This window comes from Hordeum vulgare, chromosome 6H (assembly GCF_904849725.1).
Source record: "Hordeum vulgare subsp. vulgare chromosome 6H, MorexV3_pseudomolecules_assembly, whole genome shotgun sequence".
In the NCBI taxonomy this organism is placed as follows: Eukaryota; Viridiplantae; Streptophyta; class Magnoliopsida; order Poales; family Poaceae; genus Hordeum; species Hordeum vulgare.
The window spans coordinates 53,621,999-53,638,331 of NC_058523.1; the positions used below are offsets into that span (position 1 = coordinate 53,621,999).

A 16,333-nucleotide genomic window follows, 5' to 3' on the forward strand; every position below is an offset into this window, starting at 1 on the left:
CCATGCTTAATTAGCTAGGAGCTTATAATGGCTTGTCTTGGATGCCAACATGAATTTCAAGATGATTATGATGTAGTATGATAGGATGGTATCCTCCCGTAATGATTCCAGTGGCTTGACTTGGCACATGTTCACACATGTAGTTGAAAAAAAATCAACATAGCCTCTATGATATTCATGTTTATGGTGATTTATGTCCTACTCATGCTTGCACTCAATGTTGGTTAATTTCAATGCATATTGATGACTGTTGTCGCTCTCTAGTTGGTCGCTTCCCAGTCTTTTGCTAGCCTTCACTTGTACTAAGCGGGAATAGTGCTTGTGCATCCACTTCCATAAACACAAAGTTGTTCCATACAAGTCCACCATACCTACCTATATGCGGTATCTACCTGCCGTTCCAAGTAAATTTGCATGTGCTACTCTCTAAACCTTCAAGTAATAATCTGTTTTGTATGCCCGAACTGCTCATGTGGTGACAAGGGGCGGTCAGTATCTTCCATGCTAGGTGTGTTATCCTCGATACGTGTTTATTCACTATCACTCACGAGAAAGGGGTCGGTAATCGAAATGCCCATTTCCATGCTCAAATCGAAAATATAATTGCAAACAAAACTCCCCCTGGATTGTTGTTGGTATGGACGGCACCCGAGGATTCGACTAGTCGTGGAGTGTGATTGATCGGTGGTGGGGGAGTCAAAACTTTACTTTTCTGTTTAGGAACCGCCTATAATATGTGTAGCATGGAAGATGGTGAAAACTCTTGGTCATCGCATTGACAATGAAAGCATGCCACCGAAAATTATTTATCTCTATTTTAAAAGCTTGAGCTCTGGCACCTCTGCAAATCAATACTTCCCTCTGCGAAGGGCCTATCTATTTACATTTCTGTTGAGTCATCCTCTTCTTATAAAAGCACCAGTTAGAGAGCACCTCCGTCATTTTTATGCTTTGCTATTAATTGATATTGAGTATGACTGTGACTGGATCTTCTTTGCCATGAATTACAATGTTCAGTCAGCCCTTGGTCTTTGAAGGTGCTCTGCATTTATGTTTTGCAGTATCAGAAAGAGCTAGCGAGATACCATCTGTTCACCTTGCTTCATGATTGTTTTGATTTAAGTGTTGACGTTTGAAACTTATTATTATTGCTCGCTAGTTGATTATGCCATTGATATGAGTACATCATGAGACCTAAATGTCATTGCTTATGTGGTTAGCTTATGATCTTGCTGAAAACCCGAATATGAGTTAGACAATTACAACAACAAGATCAAACAGAGTTCGTAAAAGTTTTTCTTTTGTCTCTTTCAGTTTCTCAACTGAATTGCTTGAGGACAAGCAAGGCTTTAAGCTTGGGGGAGTTGATACGTCTCCATCGTATCTACTTTTACAAACTCTTTTGCCCTTGTTTTGGACTCTAATTTACATGATTTGAATGGAACTAACCTGGACTGACACTGTTTTCAGTAGAATTGCCATGGTGTTGTTTTTGCGCAGAAATAAAAGTTCTGAGAATGACCTGGAAATTTACGAGGATTTTTTGTGGAATATATAAAAAAATACTGGCGCAAGAATTACCTGGAGACATGGAGCCAGGAGCCCACAAGCCCAGGAGGCACACCCCCCCCCTAGCCGCGCCTGGCAGGTTTGTGAGGCCCTCGTGGCTCCGCAGCCTCCAACTCCAGCTCTATATATTCTCTCTCGCCCAGAAAAAATCAAGAGAGAAGAGTTCATCGCATTTCACGACACAGAGCCGCCGCCACCACATGTTCTTCCTCTGGAGGGCAGACCTGGAGTCCGTTCTGGGCTCCGGAGAGGGGAAATCGACGCCGTCGTCATCACCAACCATCCTTCATCGCAAATTCCATGATGTTATTCATCGTTTGTGAGTAATCTCATCGTAGGCTTGCTGGACGGTGATGGGTTGGATGAGAGCTATCATGTAATCGAGTTAGTTTTGATGGGGTTTGATCCCTAGTATCCACTATGTTCTAAGATTGATGTTGCTACTACTTTGCTATGCTTAATGCTTATCACTAGGGCCCAAGTGCCATGATTTCAGATCTGAACCTATTATGTTTTCATCAATATATGTGTGTTCTTGATCCTATATTTTAAGTTGTAGTCACCTACTATGTGTTATGACCCAGCAACCCCGGAGTGACAATAGCCGGAACCACTCCCGGAGATGACCATAGTATGAGGAGTTCATGTATTCACAATGTGCTAATGCTTTGTTCCGGTTCTATATTAAAAGGAGACCTTAATATCCCTTAGTTTCCATTAGGACCCCGCTGCCACGGGAGGGATGGACAATAGATGTTATGCAAGTTCTTTTCCATAAGCACGTATGACTAAATACGGAATACATGCCTACATTACATTGACGAACTGGAGCTAGTTACATATCACCCTATGTTATAACTGTTACATGATGAATGTCATCCGACATAATTGTCCATCACCAATCCAATGCCTACGAGTCTTTTCCTACTGGTCATTGCTAAGTTACTTTACCGCTACTGCTGTCACTACTGCTACTGTTACCGCTGCTACCGTTACTATCACACTACTCAGCTACTGAAACTTTGCTGCAGATACTAAGTCTTTCAAGTGTGGTTGAATTGACAAGTCAACTACTAATACTCGAGAATATTCTTTGGCTTCCCCTTGTGTTGAATCAACAAATTTGGGTTGAATACTCTACGCTCGAAAACTGTTGCGATCCCCTATATTTGTGGGTTATCATTGGCAAATATCACTTCTCTCTGATTCTAATACTCACTCTGATCTCACTTGATGGGAGGGAGGAAGAAGAACAGGAGGTTTTGTGCCGCTGAAAACTGGCGACTTTTCTGCTCTTCATTCACTGAATTTATATGTGGCACATCAAAGGAAACAGGCTCATGGCCCCCTAACTATGCGCCACCACCGATCGTGGCACTCGTGCCATCCCACGAGCAATCAGAGGGGCATCAAACTCGCTCCTAACGCTAACAAACTCGAGCTATTCTCGTTGATAGACTCAAACTGAACCTACTGACGAAACTGACGAAACTGAAGAAGATGACACTAGCGAAAAACTGCAGACTCGATTTATTCAACATCTAATTTGATAGCAGTAGCGCATCCACGAATCATCCAATCACGACAAAAAGTACTGAAAACATATTCTCTTCTCACTACTTAACATAAACAAAAACAACACACAACACCAAGGTACCTAGAAGTGCATGCATGGAGACCATGTTCACAGCCTAAACATCACAAAGAATAAACATAATAACTGAGTGTGATGCCAATCCCTTGCATCTAGGCGAAAGATAAAAATAAAGCTTACGACGCGTTACGTTGTTGATAGCGCATATGCAGAGGTACTGCATGTTGTCATCCTCATAGTGGATGTGCTCCATGAGGTTCTTCAGAGCTCTGTGCCTGAGCTTGTTGATAGGCCAACTGCTCAGCACCGGCTCCAAGCACTTGTAGAGTGAGATCCACACGGCGTTCTGCAACATTGTGCGTGGGCACACAAGGTCCTCCTGAAATTACCGAGAAGAAGAAGAAAAAAACAGATGATTAAACACCATGTAATTAAGAAGTGAATTCAGGGTTTGCTAGTGTCTTTCTCCGACTGAGTAGGTTTTCACGAGCAGCAGATTTAAAAAAAATTACAAGTGTGCTGCAAATTCTGCGATTGAGCGCGAACCAAACCTAGGAGGAATTATGTCCAACTTTTTCTCCGGCTCTTACCACCCCACCACCACCTCAGGTTCCTACTGTCCAACTCTTGACCAGAAATACAAGGATATGATATGCTTGAAGTGTAGCTGGTTGATACGTCCATTTTGCATCATGCTTTCATGTTGATATTTATCGCTTTATGGACTGTCATTATACTTTGTGGTACCATACTTATGCCTTTTCTCTCTTATTTTGCAAGGTTTATTTGACGAGGGAGAATACCGGCAGCTGGAATTCTGGACTGGAAAAGGAGCAAGTCTGAGTCCTCTATTCTGCGCAACTCCAAATGCCCTGAAAATCAACGTGGAATTTTTTGGGAATATATAAAAAATACTGGGCGAAAGAAGTGTCAAAGGGGAGCTGCCAGGGGCCCACAAGCATGGTTGCCGCGGCATACCCCCCTGGCCGCGGCAACAGGGCTTGTGGGCTCCCTGGTGGCCCACTAGCCCCCCTCTTTTGCTATATGAAGGGTTTCGTCCGAGAAAAAATCAGGGTGGAGCTTTTTCGTGGATTCTCCGCCGCCACGAGGCGGAACTTGAGCAGAACCAATCTAGTCCTGCCGGGGAAACTTCCCTTTGAGAGGGGCAAATCGTCGCCATCGTCATCACCAACTCTCCTCTCGTCGGAGGGGAGTCATCTCCATCAACATCTTCATCAGCACCATCTCCTCTCCAAACCCTAGTTCATCTTTTGTAACCAATCTCCATCTCGCGACTCCGATTGGTACTTGTAAGGTTGCTAGTAGTGTTGATTACTCTTTGTAGTTGATGCCAGTTGGATTACTTGGTGGAAGAGTTTATGTTCAGATCCTTGATGCTACTCATTACACCTCTGATCATGATTATGATTATGCTTTGTGAGTAGTTACTTTTATTCCTGAGGACATGGGATAAGTCATGCTAATAATAGTCATGCGAATTTAGTATTCGTTCGGTATTTTGATATGTTGTATGTTGTCTTTTCCTCTAGTGGTGTTATGTGAACGTCGACTACATAACATTTCACCATATTTGGGCCTAGAGGAAGGCATTGGGGAGTAGTAAGTAGATGATGGGTTGCTAGAGTGACCTAAGCTTAAACCCCAGTCTATGCGTTGCTTCGTAAGGGGCTGATTTGGATCCACTAGTTTAATGCTATGGTTAGACGTTGTCTTAATTCTTCTTTCGTAGTTGCGGATGCTTGCGATAGGGGTTAATCATAAGTGGGATGCTTGTCCAAGTAAGGGCAGTACCCAAGTGCCGGTCCACCCACATATCAAACTATCAAAGTAACGAACGTGAATCATATGAACATGATGAAACTAGCATGACAGAAATTCCCGTGTGTCCTCGGGAGCGTTTTTCCTCTTATAAGACTTTGTTCAGGCTTGTCCCATGCTATAAAAGGGATTGGGCCACTTTGCTGCACCGTTGCTACTACTTGTTACTTTTCGCTTGCTACGTTTCACCTCACTACACCATCACTTGTTACCGCTACTTTCAGTGCTTGCAGTTATTACCTTGCTGAAAACCGATTATCAGAGCCTTCTTCTCCTCGTTGGGTTCGACACTCTTACTTATCGAAAGGACTACGATTGATCCCCTATACTTGTGGGTCATCAAGACTCTTTTCTGGCGCCGTTGCTGGGGAGGGAAGCACCTTTGGTAAGTGGAATTTGTAAGGAAACACTTATATACTATGCTGAAATTTATTGTCACTTGTCACTATGGAAACTGTTCCTTTGAGGAATTTGTTCGGGGTATCTTCACCACGAACGGAAGCACGAGGGGTTGCTCCTCAACCTGAGGTACCTACTGAAAATATCTTTTATGAAATTCCTTCGGGTATGCTTGAGAAACTGCTGGTTAATCCTTTTAGAGGAGATGGATCATCACATCCACACTTGCATCTGATCTATGTAGATGAAGTTTGCGGTTTATTTAAGCTTGCAGGTTTGCCCGAGGATGAGGGAAAGCATATCTCAAGCTTGGGGGAGGCTTAAATCAATGCTATATTCATGCCCCAATCACGAGCTCTCGAGAGAAATTATCACTCAAAACTTTTATGCTCGGCTTTCTCATGAAGATCGTACCATGCTTGACACTTCTTGTACCGCTTCTTTTATGAAGAAGGATATTGACAACAAGTGGAATTTATTGGAAAGAATCAAACGTAACTCTGAAGATTGGGAGCTTGAAGAAGGTAAGGAGTCAGGTATGAATTTCCAGTTTGATTGCGTTAAATCTTTTGTTGAAACAAACACTTCTAGAGATTTTAGCGCTAAGTATGGACTTGACTCTAAGATAGTAGCTTCTCTATGTGAATCTTTTGCTGCTCATGTTGATCTTCCCAAAGAGAAGTGGTTTAAGTATCCTTCGCCTGTAGAAGTCAACATAGTTAAACCCAATCTAGTTGAAGAGAAATTCATTGACTTTAGTGATCCTATTGTTCCTTGTGCCTACGCTGAGAAACCACCTTACCCTGCTAGGAAAAAGGATTATCCTAAAGCTCCAACTGTGATACGTAGGGGTTACATTAGACCACTTGTACCCCCAGAGGAAATTAGAGTTGAAACTAGTGTTGCTATTATCAAATATCTCTTAGCCGAAGACATAGACGTGCATGTTATCAAATTCTGTGAGGACTCCGCTATAATTGCTAAACCTCATGCGAAAGACAAATACGGGCCTGTAGTTGGCCTGCCCGTTGTTTCTGTCAAGATATTAGATCACTGTTATCATGGTTTATGTGATATGGCTGCTAGTGTTAGTGCACTACCCCGGTCCCTATATGATGAAATCAAAGATGAGATTGCACCTGCTGAGTTAGAACCCATTGATGTCACTATTACGCTAGCTAATAGAGACACTATCTGCCCTGTGGGAATTGTGAGAGACGTAGAAGTACTGTGTGGTAAGACGAAGTATCGTACTGATTTCCTCGACCTTGCTACTGCACAAGATAGCTTTTGTCCCATTATATTTGGTAGACCCTTTCTCAACACTGTCAATGCTCATATTGATTGCGTTAAACAGACTGTCACTGTTAGTTTCGAGGGTGTGTCTCATGAATTTAACTTCTCCAAGTTTGGAAGACAACCCCATGAAAAAGAGTCGTCTCGTAGGGATGAAATCATTGCTCTTGCCTCTATTTCCGTACCTCCTACGGATCCTTTAGAGCAATATCTGCTTGAGCATGAAAATGATATGCATATGGATGAAAGAGATGAGATAGATGAAATTGTTTTAGAACAATATCCTATTCTCAAGAATAATCTGCCTGTTGAACTACTTGGGGATCCTCCCCCACCAAAGGGTGATTCTGTGTTCGAGCTAAAACAGTTACCAGATACTCTTAGTATGCCTATCTTGATGAGAAGGAGATATATCCTGTTATTATTAGTGCTCACCTCTCGAATCACGAAGAGAAGAAGTTATTAAAAACTTTGAGGAAGCACCGTGCTGCTATTGGATATACTCTTGATGATCTTAAGGGTATTAGTCCCACTCTATGTCAGCACAAGATTAAAACCGATCCCGATTCTAAGCCAGTTGCTGATCATCAATGGAGATTAAATCCGAGGATGAAAGAGGTCGTGAGAAAAGAAATATTAAAGCTTCTCGAAGCAGGAATCATTTATCCCGTTTCTCATTATGATTGGGTAAGTCCAGTACATTGCGTACCTAAGAAGGGAGGTATCACCATCGTTCCTAATGATAAGAATGAACTAATCCCACACAGGATTATTACTAGCTATAGGATGGTGATAGACTTCCGAAAACTGAACAAGGCAACCAGGAAAGACCATTATCCTTTGTCGTTTACCGACCAAATGCTAGAACGGCTATCTAAACACACACACTTCTACTTTCTAGACGGTTATTCAGGTTTCTCGCAAATACCTGTTGCACAATCTGATCAAAAGAAAACCACTTTCACCTGCCCCTTCGGTACCTTTGCTTATAGACGTATGCCTTTTGGCTTGTGCAATGCACCTGCCACCATTCAAAGATGTATGCTGGCTATATTCTTTGACTTTTGTGAAAAGATTGGTGAGGTTTTCATGGATGATTTCTCCGTTTACGGTTCTTCCTTTGAAGATTGCCTTAGCAACCTTGATCGAGTCTCACAGAGATGCAAAGATACCAACCTCGTCTTGAACTGGGAGAAGTGCCACTTCATGGTTAATGAAGGCATCGTCTTAGGACACAAAATATCTGAGAAAGGCATTGAAGTTGATAAGGCTAGGGTTGATGCAATTGATAAAATGCCTTGCCCCACATATATCCGAGGTATACGAAGTTTCCTAGGTCATGCTGGTTTCTATAGAAGGTTCATTAAATACTTCTCTAAGATTTCTAGGCCTCTTACCAACCTCTTGCAGAAGGATGTTCCTTTTGTTTTTGATGAGGATTGTGAGGAAGCTTTCGAAATACTTAAGAAGGCCTTAATAACCGCACCTATTCTTCAACCACCTGATTGGAACTTGCCCTTTGAAATCATGTGCGATGCTAGTGATTATGCTGTTGGTGTTGTTTTAGGACAAAGAGTTGACAAGAAGTTGAATGTCATTCACTACGCTAGTAAAACTCTAGACAGTGCCCAAAGAAACTATGCCACTACGGAGAAGGAGTTTTTAGCAGTCGTGTTTGCATGTGAAAAGTTCAGATCTTATATAGTTGACTCCAAAGTCACTATTCACTCTGATCATGCTGCTATTAAGTACCTTATGGAGAAGAAGGACGCTAAGCCTAGGCTAATCAGATGGGTTCTCCTGCTACAGGAATTTGATTTGCACGTTGTTGACCGAAAGGGTGCTGATAACCCTGTATCAGATAACTTGTCTAAGCTAGAGAATGTCCTTGATGACCCATGACCTATTGATGAAAGCTTTCCTGATGAGCAACTGAATGTCATCCGCACTTCACATAGTGCATCGTGGTATGCTGATTACGCAAACTATATCGTAGCCAAATACATACCACCCAGTTTCACCTACCAGCAAAAGAAGGAATTCTTCTTTGATTTGAGACACTAATTTTGGGATGATCCTCACCTTTATAAGGAAGGAGTAGATGGTGTTATTAGATGTTGTGTGCCTAAAGATGAACAGGGACATATCCTCCAGAAGTGTCATTCCGAAGCCTACGGAGGACACCATGCTGGAGACACAACTGCTCATAAGGTATTGCAATCAGGTTTCTATTGGCCCACTCTCTTCAAGGATGCCTGTAAGTTTGTGTTGTCTTGTGACGAATACCAAATAATAGGGAACATCAGTAAGCGTCAGGAAATGCCTATGAACTATTCACTTGTCATTGAACCATTTGATGTCTGGGGCTTTGATTATATGGGACCTTTCTCGAGTTCCAATGGGTATACTCACATCTTAGTTGCTGTGGATTACGTCACTAAGTGGGTAGAAGCTATCCCCACTAGAAATGCTGATCACCACACCTCTATTAAGATGCTTAAAGAAGTCATTTTCCCAAGATTTGGAGTCCCTATATATCTGATGACTGATGGCGGTTCACACTTCATTCATGGTGTTTCCTGCAAGATGCTCGCTAAGTATGATGTCAACCATAGAGTTGCATATCCTTATCATCCTCAGTCTAGTGGTCAAGTGGAGTTGAGTAATAGGGAGATCAAATTGATCTTACAAAAGACCGTCAATAGATCTCGAAAGAATTGGTCTAGCAAACTTGACGATGCACTATGGGCTTATAGGACTACTTATAATAATCCCATGGGCATGTCGCCATATAAAATGGTTTACGGTAAGGCCTGTCATTTACCTCTTGAGCTGGAACACAAGGCTTATTGGGCAATCAAAGAGCTCAACTTCGATTTCAAACTTGCCGGTGAGAAGCAGTTGTTTGATATCAGCTCATTAGATGAATGGAGGGCCCAGGCATATGAGAATGCCAAGTTGTTCAAGGAAAAGGTTAAGAGATGGCACGATAAAATAATACAAAAACGAGAGTTCAATGTAGGTGATTATGTCCTGCTATACAATTCTCGCTTAAGATTCTTCGCAGGCAAGCTTCTCTCTAAATGGGAAGGTCCCTACGTTGTCGAGGAAGTATATCGTTCCGGTGCCATCAAAATCAATAACACGGAAGGTAATTTTCCTAGAGTGGTAAATGGGCAAAGAATCAAGCATTATATCTCTGGTACTCCCATAAATGTTGAGACCAATATCATCAATATCATAACTCCAGAGGAGTACATAAGGGATGTTTATCAGCCTGTTTCAGACCCTGAAAACGAAGAGGTGTGTGTTTCGGTAAGTAATAGGACTCCGAAATTTTTTCAATAGGAAATTTTCTCCGTTTTGGAATTTATGGAAAATTAGAAAAATAAAAAGCAGTCCGGAGAGCGCACGAGGCGGCCACAAGCTTGGCTTCCGCGGCCTCCCCCCTGGCCGCGGCAACATGGCTTGTGGTCACCTCGTGTGCCTCCCGGACTCCGTTTTCTTGCGGAGCACTCCTTCTGGTCCAGAAAAAATCATTATATATACGCCCGAAGGTTTTGATCTCCGTATCACGCAGTTTTCCTCTGATTTCGTTTCGAACCAGTTGTCTGCCGCAGATTTAGAGCAAAGATGTCTCAGGAATCTGTTGGGGAGAATAATCTCCCTCAAATTCATGAAGAAGTAGATGCTGATCTGAAAAGAGTAGAAGTCACGGAAGCCAGGGACAAAGCTAAGGAGAAAACCCAAGCTAGGGAGGAAGTTCAACCTATGTTCAATATTGAAGACGTTGAAGGAGTGGATTTTCTCCAACCCTTCCTCCACGTGCTGTCTCCATCCTTGATTGAACTCTTGAGGTTTTGTGAAACAACTCATGCTCGCAATATTTCCCTTTCTTGTGAAGTTGTTTTGTTGGAAAACCATGTCGCAGATCTCTAAGGTATAAATCAAAGATTCATAGCTCTCTTGGACATAGTAGAAAATGGGCCTTTGGCCTGGACCATTTAGTCCCGGAGTGCCTCTGGGCCGGGACTAAAGGCCCAGCCACGTCGCCCCAATTCTCAATGCCTCCCTCGAGGCTTTAGTCCCGGCCCGTAAGGAGCCTGTAGTCCCGGTTCGTGTCACAAACCGGGACTAAAAGGCTACGCGGCGGGCAGTGGTGGTGGCAACCGTTCGTATCCCCCTTTAGTCCCTGTTGGTGGCTCAACCCGGGACTAAAGGACTAACACGTGGCCTGCGGTAGTGGGGCGACCGTTGGCATACATCTTTAGTCCCGGTTGGTGGTTGAACCCGGGACTAAAAGCCTAACACGTGGCTTGCCGTAGTGGTGGCAACCGTTTGGTATACCTATTTAGTCCCGGTTGGTGGCTCAACCCGGGACTAAAGGCCCAAACGGTTTGCATCCCGCGTCGTTTCGGGCGATGAAAAGCGCGAACCGAAGCGTACAGTCGCCATTTGTCTGTTCTTCTTCTCTCTCGTGTCGCCCTCTCTGTTCTTCTCCTCTCTTCTTCCCTTCTCTTCTTCCACCATGCCAACTATCTTTCGTGAGGTGGTCGCGCATGGCGCGACGAAGCTCCGTGTCGTGTACATGAACCTGAGCACGGAGGTGCCGTTTTTCCTACAACAGTTGAAGGAACGATGGTTTAACCACGCACCGGATCATGAGAAGTTCTTCGGGCTTGATCTGGAGTACACGGCCGATCAACGTGGTGTTGCCGTCATCCAAATATGCTTCGCAAGCCATGTCTTGATCTTCCAATGGGCGAAGTAAGTTTTGAGGCTTTCTTTGATCCAAGATAATCCCTCCCCTAGGGTCACTACTCCCATGTTCACATGGATTTTGTGTATTTGTGTATCTGATTAAGTAGCGTAGTAGATTTTGTGTATTTGTACATTTGATTTAGTAGTGTAGTATGTGTGGAATTAGTTTTAGTAGTGTAGTATCCGATTATATTTAGTAGAAATTAATTTGTTAGTGTACAATTTTTTAGTGTTCAATATGTTTTAGTGTTGAATAGGACATGCTACTCTTTTGTGTTGATTTAGTAGTGTAGCTAGAGTCCGATTATACTTAATATTATATTTAGTAGGAATTGATTTATTTGTGTTCATTTATAATTCACATTGGATCAAATTTTGTCAATCCGATAAGACTTAGTTTGTAGTTTGGATTTACTAGTTAACAAGCTTTATTTTGTTTGCATATTATGCATAATGTCCATAATCTATCATAGTGAATTCCACGTATAAGTTTATTTGTTTCTATCATAGTTGGTTCCCTTCAAATAGTTGTAGTGAAACAATTTTGATTAGTTGAAGGGGAGCACAATCTGATTGGAATAGTGTTCCATAATCTGAAAAATCGTATTAGAATCAACTAGTGTTTAACCATTGGAATCATAGTTGGTTCCCTTCAAATAGTTGTAGTGAAACAATTTTTATTAGTTGAAGGGAAGCACAATCTAATTGGAATAGTTTTCCATAATCTGAAAAATCGTATTAGAATGAACTAGTGTTTAATAGTTGGTTCGCTTCAAATAGTTGTAGTGATCTCTCTAGGTTCCATTGCATATGTTCTATATGAATCCTAAAGATAAGTTTCTCTTTAGTTGTAGTGAAACATGTTTCCTTATTGCAGCAGTATGTAACATTTGGTGCATTTTAATTTGTTTCTGTTGCAGGAGTGACAAGCATTGTCCAGGACTCATGGAGTTCCTTCGCAGCGGCGTCACTTTTGCTTCCGTTGACATAAGGAACGACAGGCTGAAGATGAGGCACAGTTTCGGTATTGAGATACCAGCTGGTTGCCTCGTTGATATCCAAACGATATTCAAGCTTCAACATGACAGGACTTTGATGGCTCGTATGGCAGTTGCCTTGATCGACGATTCATATACTGATATGAAGACCAGTTTCCCAAGGTCTCAGCACAGACTTTGGGAGAAGGGCCCACTTGATGATATCAACATTAAGTATGCAGCAAAAGATGCATATGTTTCATATGAGTTGTACCGCAAGATTCGAGTCGTCCACTATGGCCAGCGTCACCTCGAGGAAGGTGGACATTCTGATTCAGATGATTCAGACGAGTAGTGTTCTTAACGTCGAACACTTGTATATATATCTATTGTAGCTATTATTATGTACTGTTTGGACTAGTATCATGTACTTCTTGGACCAATTTATATATGTCTAGTTTCTGTTTGTGCCATTATAGTTTCCAAATTTGAATGGTTTAGCCCTTTCTAACTTCATTTGCTACTTTTGAATGGTTTAGCCCTTTCTAACTTCATGGTATCATGCATTTCGACCACATATATATACAAAAAGTCTTCAGTTCAAATAAGTTCAAAAAATGGAATCCCTTTTGTAACAGATCTGTTCTTGATTAAAACAATCACTTCTCCTTCTTCTCCTTGTGCTAGATATTGGTTATGCACTAGGGGAAGTAGGAGTAGCGACCATCATCGACGGTTGAAAAATCAGGTGAGCTAGTGTCCACCATATATGAGAGAAGAAGAAATCCCTTTGTGATGTGCCTTTGAATGGTGCATTTTGAACACACAAAAAGTATGGAGTTCAAATAAGTTAAAAAATGAAATCCCTTTGTAAGAGATGAGTTCTCGTTCGAAACCCTCCTACTTCGAGAGAGATTGTCAGTTTTGTACACGAAGTGCATCTAGTTTTTGTCGTAGCCCTCTCAACTTTTTAACACATGCTATGTGGGTGAAATGATGATAGCATGCCAACTTTCAACATTTTCAGAGTTCATTTGTAGTGCTTTTCAATTTCAGGGTCAACTAGCTCAAAAAAAAGTAAATGCAAGAAATATACCAAATGAAGTGAGAAATTGTTGAAATTTTGTGATGTGCCTTTGAATGGTGCATTTTTAACACACAAAAAGTATGGAGTTCAAATAAGTTAAAAAAATTAAATCCCTTTGTAAGAGATGAGTTCTCGTTCGAAACCCTGCTACTTCGAGAGAGATTGTCAGTTTTGTACACGAAGTGCATCCAGTTTTTGTCATAGCCCTCTCAACTTTTTAACACATGCTATGTGGGTGAAATGATGATAGCATGCCAACTTTCAACATTTTCAGAGTTCATTTGTAGTGCTTTTCAATTTCAGGGTCAACTAGCTCAAAAAAATGTAAATGCAAGAAATATACCAAATGAAGTCAGAAATTGTTGAAATTTTGTGAGGTGCCTTTGAATGGTGCATTTTGAACACACACAAAGTATGGAGTTCAAATAAGTTAAAAAAATGAAATCCCTTTGTAAGAGATGAGTTCTCGTTCGAAACCCTGCTACTTCGAGAGAGATTGTCAGTTTTGTACACGAAGTGCATCCAGTTTTTGTCGTAGCCCTCTCAACTTTTTAACACATACTATGTGGGTGAAATGATGATAGCATGCCAACTTTCAACATTTTCAGAGTTCATTTGTAGTGCTTTTCAATTTCAGGGTCAACTAGCTCAAAAAAAAGTAAATGCAAGAAATATACCAAATGAAGTCAGAAATTGTTGAAATTTTGTGATGTGCCTTTGAATGGTGCATTTTGAACACACAAAAAGTATGGAGTTCAAATAAGTTAAAAAAATGAAATCCCTTTGTAAGAGACGAGTTCTCGTTCGAAACCCTGCTACTTCGAGAGAGATTGTCAGTTTTGTACACGAAGTGCATCCAGTTCTTGTCGTAGCCCTCTCAACTTTTTAACACATGCTATGTGGGTGAAATGATGATAGCATGCGAACTTTCAACATTTTCAGAGTTCATTTGTAGTGCTTTTCAATTTCAGGGTCAACTAGCTACAAAAAAAAGTAAATGCAAGAAATATACCAAATGAAGTCACAAATTGTTGAAATTTTGTGATGTGCCTTTGAATGGTGCATTTTGAACACACAAAAGGTATGGAGTTCAAATAAGTTAAAAAAATGAAATCCCTTTGTAAGAGATGAGTTCTCGTTCGAAACCGTGCTACTTCGAGAGAGATTGTCAGTTTTGTACACGAAGTGCATCCAGTTTTTGTCGTAGCCCTCTCAACTTTTTAACACATGCTATGTGGGTGAAATGATGATAGCATGCCAACTTTCAACATTTTCAGAGTTCATTTGTAGTGCTTTTCAATTTCAGGGTTTGGATAGTCAAAATTATTAATTATGAAAATAAAAAATAGTTTTGCATTATTTATTCAATTTGAAACACTTTTCATTATCATAGTTTTGTCAAATTCTCAAATATGCAAAAAGAATTTTTAATAAACATAGTTTTTAATTGAAAATAACAAAAAAGATAATAGTTTGGATAGTCAAAATTATTAATTATGAAAATATTTTGCATTATTTATTCAATTTGAAACACTTTTCATTATCATAGTTTTGTCAAATTCTCAAATATGCGAAAAGAATTTTTAATAAACATAGTTTTTAATTGAAAATAACAAAATAGATAATAGTTTGGATAGTCAAAATTATTAATTATGAAAATAGAAAATAGTTTTGCATTATTTATTCAATTTGAAACACTTTTCATTATCATAGTTTTGTCAAATTCTCAAATATGCAAAAAGAATTTTTAATAAACATAGTTTTTAATTGAAAATAACAAAATAGATAATAGTTTGGATAGTCAAAATTATTAATTATGAAAATAGAAAAAATTGAAACTATATTCGAGATCATAGAGAAAATTCAACCTAAATTCTCATTTGAATTTAGATTGAATTTTCCCTATAATTTCTAATATAGTTACAATTTTCAGTGAGATTAGGCCCGTAAGCCTGCTTTAGTGAGGAGCTCGATGGAGAAGCTGCGACGGGGCTTATAAACAAGTGTTAGTCCCCTCGCTGGGCGAGGTGGGACTAAACTTAACGTACAGCCGAGGAGGGGCTTTAGTCCCGGTTGGAGCCACGCCCCGGGACTAAAGACACCCTTTAGTCCCGGTTGGAGCCACGCCCCGGGACTAAAGACCCCCTGCTTCCCGCCTCCTGGTGTGCCCGAAAAGAGGCCTTTAGTCCCGGGTCGTGGCTCCACCCGGGACTAAAGGGGTCTTTAGTCCCGGCCCGAGCCACGCACCGGGACTATAGGTCCACATATATAAGCGGGAGTTAGAAAATTTCCAACCCAATTCGTCCATTACTCTTCTTCTTCCTCTCGTTCTCCTGCCCGGCGTGGCACCGCGACGAACGTAACCGACGCCGTCAGGCTGCCCGCCGTCCTGCTCGCCGTTGGCCGTCCTCCTCGCCGCCGCGCCGTCCTCCTCGCCGCCGCGCCGTCCTTCTCGCCGTCCTCCTCGCCGCCGCGCCGTTCTCCTCGCCGTTGCGCCGTGCTCCTCGCCGTCGCGCCGTCCTCCACGCCGTCCTCCTCGCCAACACTCCGGCCAGTAAGCCCCCGCCTCCTCCTCCCCAACACTCCGGCCAGTATAGAAGAAAAGATGAAAAAGGAGAAGAGAAGAAGAAAAAGGAGAAGAAAGGAAGAAAAAGGAGAACAAAAGAAGAAAAAGGAGAAGAAAAGAAGAAAAAGAAAAGATTTTTTTGTCATTTAATTCCTATTGTTATTAGGTTTGTGCTAGATTATTAGGGTTAGTATTATTTAGAATTAGGTTAGGGTTACAAGAAGAAGAAATATGAACAAAAATAA

General features: G+C 41.4%; 1 pseudogene; it reads right to left on the reverse strand.

The window, feature by feature from the left end:
• The window catches only part of LOC123405063, a 52,158-nt pseudogene that overhangs the window by 13,862 nt on the left and 21,963 nt on the right, over positions 1 to 16,333 (reverse strand).